This window comes from Caenorhabditis briggsae (assembly GCF_000004555.2).
Source record: "Caenorhabditis briggsae complete genome, chrI, whole genome shotgun sequence".
NCBI classification, from domain to species: Eukaryota; Metazoa; Nematoda; class Chromadorea; order Rhabditida; family Rhabditidae; genus Caenorhabditis; species Caenorhabditis briggsae.
The window spans coordinates 1,801,177-1,810,420 of NC_013489.2; positions in this window are offsets into that span (position 1 = coordinate 1,801,177).

Below are 9,244 nucleotides of genomic sequence, written 5' to 3' on the forward strand. Positions count from 1 at the left end.
ATTATCTCAGTTCCTATGAAAGATATCGAAAACGTGTTAACTAATAAAATGTTGGTGATATTATGATAAACAATTTATCAGTTGACAAAGTTATCTTTCACAGGAATCGCGGAAAATTGGCTCCAAGTTGAAAGTTTGCAGGTTTTACGGTATTGTATTTTTCAAATTTTATAAATTTTTAAGTTTTAAATTTAGCTTTTTTTGAGCTTTCAAATGATTATAAATATTTCATAGTTTGGCTGAGCTATAATGTTAATTTTTTGATTCATTTTCAGGCGAATTTTTATCAACTTAAAATTTGGAAATTTTTATTTTACTTTAAAGTGTCTTGTGCGAAATTTTACGCTCTTTCCAATGGTACGTTTTTCAAGCTTTTAGTTAAAAAAATGAAAAAAGTTATGGCTTAAATTAAAGTTTCTCATGTTTCCTGAGCATTAATTTTCGGCGCCAATTTTTCAGTTCATTTTCAGATTCATTTTCAGTGAATTGAAACTTGATACTTTGCGTTTTACCGTTATGCTTTCAATGTAAAATTTTACGATATTTCTAATGGTATAATTTTCAAGCATCTAGCTAAACAATGAAAAAAGTTATGACCTAAATTTTGGCACTTGCTCTTTTTTTGCAGTTTTCAGCTAAACCGTGTTTAGAGCTACGAGGTGCCAATTAGGTTTTTCATCCCAATTTTTACAAAAAATGACCATCAAAAATCCTGTTCTACTCTATCTCAATCTTAACGACATATCTAAAAATCCCAATTTTTGCAAAAAAAAAACATCTAAAACTCCCAAAAACGAACTTTGGACCATTTTCGTTGCCATCATTCGTTCTTCTAGAAAACCAAATAAGATTCGTCGCCTCGTTAGTCTCTTCTTCGTCCTTTCCGGGCGTAGAAGAAAAAGAAACAAACTTTTTATGTTTCAATTTCGAACATTTCTCTCTCTCTCTCTCTATTCGGAACTTTTATTCATCGACTGCCGTTCCTAAATACCCCCTCGCTTTTCACTAAATTTCAATAGACTAGTACTCCAGACACGCAACACTATGTTTCTATAGACAATTTTCAAGGTTCAGAAATACACGGAAATGTTCAGTAGAGCGCATTTTCATATCTAGAGCAATTTCTCCAAATGGAATCATCATTCGTGTATACATAAGAAAAGTGACAGCTGTTCCTGTCACAATTTATGACATTTTGTGACATCGTCTTCCGATTGTTTCCCGAAATTAGGACCCCAAGACAAGGGGGTAGGGGGTCACATTCCAATTAGGGGACATGCTCTTTTGGTGTCAACAATTGGGCACCCCTAACTTTGACTCAATTTATCTGGGTTCCTTCGGAAGATAAAGGAGTTGGATCTACTGATAAAATGTTGGTAGTTTTATGATGAACATTATTCTTGTTGACCACTTTTTTGATACCCAATACAGGAAATGAGATGAATCGGGTCCAAGTTTAGTGGTCGTTTTATTTAAGAATCTCCAGACAAAGTTTGGAAGCTGCCTATTTCTGGACAACCTGAACTGTATTGATCTTTTCAATTTTGAAATTTCCCCCTTTTTTGAAATTTTAGAATTCTGAGTTCCTGATTTTTTTTTTTTTTTTTGAAAAGAAAACATTCCCCATCCATCATATCACCCAAAATTATGGCTATTTTGCTATTTTTGCAAACTTCATGGAAGAATTTCCCATTCGTATTCAAATGGGCTTTTTGTATTCTGCTACTTTGTTCTTCTTGGTATTTTCAACTTTTGAAACATTCTGCACAAAATCAAAGCATATCTTTTTCGACTGCTTTTTGTCGTCCCATGACCACTGGCTAAAGTTTTAGCCAATCCGTTTTTTATAGATACATAAAACTTTTTAAATTTTATAATTTGGTAGAAAACAGCTCATTTTGAAGCCAAGCTACTTGCTGGGCAATTTTTGGCGCATTGTTGGTCCGTTTTGGTCCGTTTCTGGAGTTTTAGGGCCTCTTGAATTATACGTCCGACGGATTTTGGTCCGTATTCGGTCCGTTGTACACCGTTTTGTTTCAGAGTCTCTTTCGTTACGTAGTATCTTTACTAAGGGTTTCCCTCAATTCCTCTCCTCCTCACTCTTCCATTTTTCGCCTCCTGCCTGCCACTACACTTCAATTATCCATGTTCAGTAGCCGTTCCTTCCGAAACTAAACACATTGTTCCGCACACGCGCACTCTGCGTCTCTCTCTCTCTCTCTCTCTCTCTCTTTCATTTTGTAAAGAAGTGAGAAGCTGCATACTTTAAGATTTAAATTTATCTCTTAAAACACTCTCACATAAGTCCCTCCCCTTTGAGCTCAATTATCTTGGTTACTGTAAGAGCTATCCAAAAATGGTCAACGGATAAAATTATTATCAATATCAGCTATATTTTTTAGTTTTTCAATTTTTTGTATCTTCTACAGGAACCGAGGTGGCTTGAAAGTTAGAGCACGACTTTCATCTTTTTTGGTTTTTTTCCCCTTTTACTACTCCCCAAAAAAGTTCTCTTTTTCTTTTTTTGTTGTATGGAGCAGAGCTCGTTTTCCCTAATGAACTCCGGTTCCCTTTTAGCAGTTCTTCCCCACAATTTTTCCTCGTGTGAGCATTTTCTTTTTTGGCTCATTTCTAAGAAATTCGGTGTGAATCATGGTTTTTACCACAACTAAAAATAAGCTTAACTTTGTTGAATTTGTCTGAAAATTCCAGATACTATAAACAGGAAAAGAGCTTCATTTTGTTAGTTTACTACTTTTTTGGAAAATTAGGTCCTGAAGATATGCCACGTGGAAGCGAGTAACTCTCAGGCGCAAGGGGGAGAAGGGTCTCTAAGAAAAGCAGACATATCTCGTTAGAGCAAATTTGCACAAAAAAGTTGTCAACTACAAAAATGAAGTTCTTGTTTTGTTTAATATACTCAAAAAATTTCAAAAAATTATCTTTTTAGAGAATTGAGATAATTGAGGGTAAAATTGTGTGGAGAAAAATCCGCATTCCTTGTTTTAGTGTCCCATTCACCCTCGTTATCTCGGTTCCTGTAAGAGGTATTGAAAAGTTGTCAAATAATAAAATGTTTATCATAATAAGATAAATATTTTATTAATTGACAGCGTTTTTATATCTTTATTGGATAGTGAGATAATTTAGAGCAAAGCAGGTACCCACAAGAGTCGCTCTCCAGGCGCGCGTAGATAAAGCTGTCAGAAACGAGGTGTCCGCTTTTTGGTTACTGTACTTCCGGGATGGGTTGGCTTTTGAGTTAGCTGAGCTCATTTCAGAACTAACAGGCGATTTGGCCCAGGCAACTTTGTCATAGGCCGGCCGTAGGCCGGACGAAGCTTAATACGTATGACACTCAGATACCAAGTTTCAGCTTGCGGTGCGATTTATGACACCCTCTGAAAAAAAAGCTAAAAATTGTAACGGGTGTTAGCAGCATGTTATTCAGCCCCCGAGAGGCAATTGAAAAGAAGCTTAGTAGCTTCGTTTTGGCTAATGCGCGAATTATTGTTCTCCTCCTCGTCTCTTCGTTTTCGTATAACAACAAAACTCAACAGACCGTACATAATGACCAACAAGTTTTCGGACCGCCCGCTTGAATATGTTATAGATTTGTTTCTAGAATGTTTTTTCGTACGGCTAGCTACAGAATTAATAGGAAATGGATTTGTTTGGGAATCAAAAAGTCCCAATTTTCAGGGAAGCCTTTCCTAAATTCTTGAGTAGAAGATGACTTTTAAAAGTGCAGACTCTTCTGCTATATTATTTTTTCACACGACAGCATAAAATATGCACCTCTCTTTTCTTTTCAACACTTCAGAATAGGAGTATATGTATACCCTTTTAAGAAGAAGACTATGCACTTTGTATTTTCCTTTTCTCTCTCTCTCTCTCTCTCTCTCTCTCTCTCTCTCTCTCTCTCTTTCTCTCTCTCTCTCTCTCTCTCTCTCTCTCTCTCTCTCTCTCTCTCTCTCTCTCTCTCTTTCTCTCTCTCTCTCTCTCTCTCTCTCTCTCTCTCTCTCTCTCTCTCTCTCTCTCTCTCTCTCCAACTTCACCTTTTGGACCTTATTCAACAAATGTGTTCCTCTTTTCCCATATTATCCTCTTATTGCTAATCCAGCAAATTATCCGGAGCACCTCCGAGCACATTTTCGATAGACTTAGTATTCCAAAATTTTGGACTCTGTCCAAATTTCTCATTTTCGCCTCCAACCAACAAAAAAAGACAAAAACTGTGCCAAGAGTTTTTTGTTTTTGTTTTCCTTTCTTTTCTGAAAATATTTCCTCTCCCTTCCTCCTATGTATTATTATACATATACAACTATATATATTAATAGTAGTGACAACCAAAAAAATAGACAAAAACATAGAAAAAATAGCTCTGACAAAAGATTTTTTATCGTTTAATCGAAAGCCCTTTTTTGACTTGATTTATCTATGTTCTTTTAAAAGATATCGAAATTTTATCAACTATTGAAGTTTTTATCATAAAAAGTTTAATATTTTATCAGTTTATAACTTTTTGATATCTTTCACAGGAAACGAGATAAATTAGGTCAAAGTTGTCACCGACGCTTACTTTGACTTTTTTTTTCTCGTTACCAGTAAAAGATATCAAAATTGTCAATTAATAAAATGTTTATCATAATATCAAAAATATTTTATCAGTTGACAACTTTTTGATCTTTTACAGATAACGAGATAAACGAAATCAAAGTTAAAGGGCCCTTCTATTCCAGTGTAGGAGAACCCGTTAAGTTTAATCTTACTTATCTCGGTTACTATAAGAGATTTTGAAAAGTGGTCAACTGATAAAATGTTTATCATAATATCAAAAACATTTTATTAGTCGACAACTTTTTGGTAACTTTCACAGAAAGCGAGATGTTTTAGTTCAAAGTCGACAGTAATTTTTCTTCCAGAATGTCCTACGGTACCACACCTTGTCAACTTTGAACCAAAATATCTCATTTCCTGTAAAAGATATCAAAATTTTGTCAACTAATAAAATTTTTGTCACAATATCAACTACATTTTATCAGTTGACAACTTTTTAGTAACTTTTACAGATAACGAAATAAATAGAGTCAATGTTAACAAGCTCAGCGAAGCGGCGCCTCAAAAAATCCCTTAACTTTGAGCCAATTTATTTCCGTTATTTTAAAAGATATCAAAGATATCAAAAAAGATATCAAATTAGCCGGTATGTTACGACAAGAGTCGTATAAATAATAATAATTGCATGACCCAGTGACCTAGTTTCTATGTAACCCCCTTCATGCCACGTGGCTCGTTGCCACGTGCACTTCCTGTCTCTTGTCTTGTTTTCAGCTAATCGGGACTTCCCTTGTCACCCCGTCTTCTATCTAAACCTTGTCCCCGTCTACATATTCCTATAATATTCTCTGATAATTACCGGCTATAATAAATCTTCTAAATATATAACAGATATCAAAAAATTGTCAATTAATAACATTTTTATCAGGATATTAGCAATATTTTATCAGTTGACAACTTTTTGCTATCTCTCACAGAATCCGAGATAAATTAGGTCAAAATTGATAGATTGAAAAAATCGGATTTTTGAATTTTTTTGAATTTTTTCGCCCTGGACCTCCCAAACCTTGGCTCTTGACCCCAAAAATTCTTTCCAAATCGCCAAAAAAATTGAAAATTCACAAATTTCAAATTCCCGCGCGCGCTGCTCTTACTCACTTTGCTCTACTTTCCAGAAAAAAAGCATGAATAAATCACACAAAAAAAGAGAGGTCACCTGAATTTTTGAATACAATTCTTCTCTTTTTTTTCCTTTTCGGAGAGCTAAAACTTTCAAAAAAAAATAATAAGAGAGAAGAAGAAGTGGCCAATTAGAATATTCTTCGTTTTCTTTTCTAGAAAATACGAAAACTAAAAATCTGAAACTGGCATCACCTCGTCTGAATTTTCTTCTAGAATATTCTAGAATATACCGACGTCTTCTTCTTCTTTTTTTCTCATTCATATATTTATCTCCATGTACTACTACTTCTTCTTCTTACCCGTGATTCTTTATTTTTCTCATTTATTTTCCCCTCACTCGGAGAATTCCTTCTCTGACTCATCCACTTCTTTTTTTCTTGTTTTTCTGTCATTTTTTAAAAATCTGGAATTTTCGATTTTCAGAAAATTCTCTGAATTTCTGTATTTCTGAATTTCTGAATTTCTGAATTTTTGAATTTCTGAATTTCTGAATTTCTTAGCTTCTGAATTTCTGAATTTCTGAATTTCTTAGCTTCTGAATTTCTTAATTTCTTAATTTCTGAATTTCTGAATTTTTGAATTTCTGAATTTCTAAATTTCTGAATTTCTGAATTTCTGAATTTCTGAATTTCTGAATTTCTGAATTTCTGAATTTCTGAATTTCTGAATTTCTGAATTTCTGAATTTCTGAATTTCTTAGCTTCTGAATTTCTTAATTTCTTAATTTCTGAATTTTTGAATTTCTGAATTTCTGAATTTCTGAATTTCTGAATTTCTGAATTTCTGAATTTCTGAATTTCTGAATTTCTGAATTTCTGAATTTCTGAATTTCTGAATTTCTGAATTTCTGAATTTCTGAATTTCTGAATTTCTGAATTTCTGAATTTCTGAATTTCTGAATTTCTGAATTTCTGAATTTCTGAATTTCTGAATTTCTGAATTTCTGAATTTCTGAATTTCTGAATTTCTGAATTTCTGAATTTCTGAATTTTTGAATTTCTGAATTTCTGAATTTCTGAATTTCTGAATTTCTGAATTTCTGAATTTCTGAATTTCTGAATTTCTGAATTTCTGAATTTCTGAATTTCTGAATTTCTGAATTTCTGAATTTCTGAATTTCTGAATTTCTGAATTTCTGAATTTCTGAATTTCTGAATTTCTGAATTTCTGAATTTCTGAATTTCTGAATTTCTGAATTTCTGAATTTCTGAATTTCTGAATTTCTGAATTTCTGAATTTCTGAATTTCTGAATTTTTGAATTTCTTAATTTCTGAATTTCTTAATTTCTGAATTTCTGAATTTCTGAATTTCTGAATTTCTGAATTTCTGAGATTCTGAGATTCTGAATTTCTGAATTTCTAAATTTCTGAATTTCTGAATTTCTTAATTTCGAATTTCCATGAATTCCTAAAGAAATCGTAATAGCCTCCTTCACTAGAATTTCAGAAGACGTCGACGACGACGCTTCTTTTTGTTTTCAAGAAGAGTTTTCATCGTGTGTGTGTGACGGCTCTTTTCTCTATTTTCTTCTCTTTTCTCTGCGTCTCTCAATTCTCTACGCTATTTTTGTTTACCTCGAAAAAAAATCATCGACGATTTTTTTGTTCTCATTTTCACTTTTTTTTGTCGCCTCGTTTTTTTACTCATCATTTTGACATGAAATGAGAGGAGGTCGAAAAAAAATAATTTGGGTTTTTTACTCTGAAAAATCTGAAATTCTTCGAAATTTTGATTTTTTTCGAATTTTCAGAATTTCAGAGTTACTAAATTTCTGATTTTTTGAATTCTAAAGATTATGAATTTCCAGATTTTCTCGCTTTGCAGATTTCTCGATCTTGCAAATTTCTGGAATTTTTAGTTTTATGGAATTCTCTCGATTTTCAGATTTCTAGAAATTTTCGATTGTTCTGAAACCCATGGTTTCTGCCTTTTTGATTTTCCAGATTTGTAAATTTCCGAACATTTCTGAAATTTGGAAAATGGATGTTTTCAGGTTTCGAGATTTCGTATTTGCTGGAAAATCGGATTTTCTAATTTTCTCAATTTTCAAATTTCATGAGTTTTTGATTATTTTGAAAAATGGTATTTTCTGAATTTTCTCTGGATTTTCAGATTTTTGAAATTCAGAAGTTTTTTGTTTTTAAATTTCTGGGAATTCTTATTTTTCTTGAATCAAAGCTGGCCTATTTAGAATTTTCAGACTTCTCGATATCCAAATTTCGAAATCTCAAAATTTTCTGAAATTCGAAAAGTTTGAGTTTTCAGATTTCTAGAATTTTTCATTTCTATATTACTGTATTTTTTGGAAAACCTCAATTTCTTCTTTTGTTTTCCAATTTTTGAAGAAATCTGGAAATTTCTAGATTCTCGGTTTTTGATTTCCAGGAATTTGTAGATTTCTAAAATTCCAAACTTTCATTTTTTTCAATTTTCTTATTTTTCCTTTTTCTCCAAATTTTCTAATTTCCAAATTCTTAATTAATTTTTCCAGATGACTCAAGATGGGGAGAATCGCGAGACCCATCATATCTACGTTAGTGCTCCACCACCGGAGCCTCAAACATCTGTAGGACAGGTACAATAGGAAAATGCGCTCCATTGAGAATTAAAAAAAAAAATTTGCAGCCATGCCGTCTGGAAAAGGAGCCATTAATCGAGGATGAAGGGAAAAACGACAAAATTGGGGAATCTCGGACGACTTATTGGAAAGGATGTGAATTTTTGAAAGCATCTGGATTGTGTTCCAGTAATTGTGAGTTTTTGGCAAGTGCGCTCTATTGAGAATTTCGGGAAAAATGGTGTGATTCCACTAGGAATTGTTCAAAATTCATGAAAATTACACAGTTCGATAGGGGGTTTTATGAGAAATTTGAAATTTTCGAAAAATTCGAAAATTCAAAAATTCCTGAAGTTAGTATATAATAGATTTGAGACTTCTGTGAGAATCGAAGTTTCTGAATTTNTCAGCCAATTCCAAAATGAAAAAAATATACGACTCTGCAACTTCAGAAAACTTAAAAATTCCAAAATTCGAAGGTTCTGAAACTTCGGAAAATTCAAATGGTGATTTTTAAAAAAAATCTTTTTTTGAAAATTCGGAAATTTAGAAATTCAAAAATTCAGAAATTCAGAGAAATTCAGAAATTCAGAAATTTAGAAATTAGAAATTCAGAAATTCAGAAATTCAGAAATTCAGAAATTCAGAAATTCAGAAATTCAAAAATTCAGAAATTCAGAAATTCAAAAATTCAGAAATTCAGAAATTCAGAAATTCAGAAATTCAGAAATTCAGAAGAATCTGGAAATTCAAAAATCCCAAAAAACTCGAAAATTCGGAGAATCCTCAAAAGTTAGACAACACAAATTTCTAAAATTCAGAAATTCAGAAATTTAAAAATTCAGAAATTTAAAAATTCAGAAACTTAAAAATTCAGAAATTCAGAAATTCAGAAATTCAGAAATTCAGAAATTCAGAAATTCAGAAATTCAGAAATTCAGAAT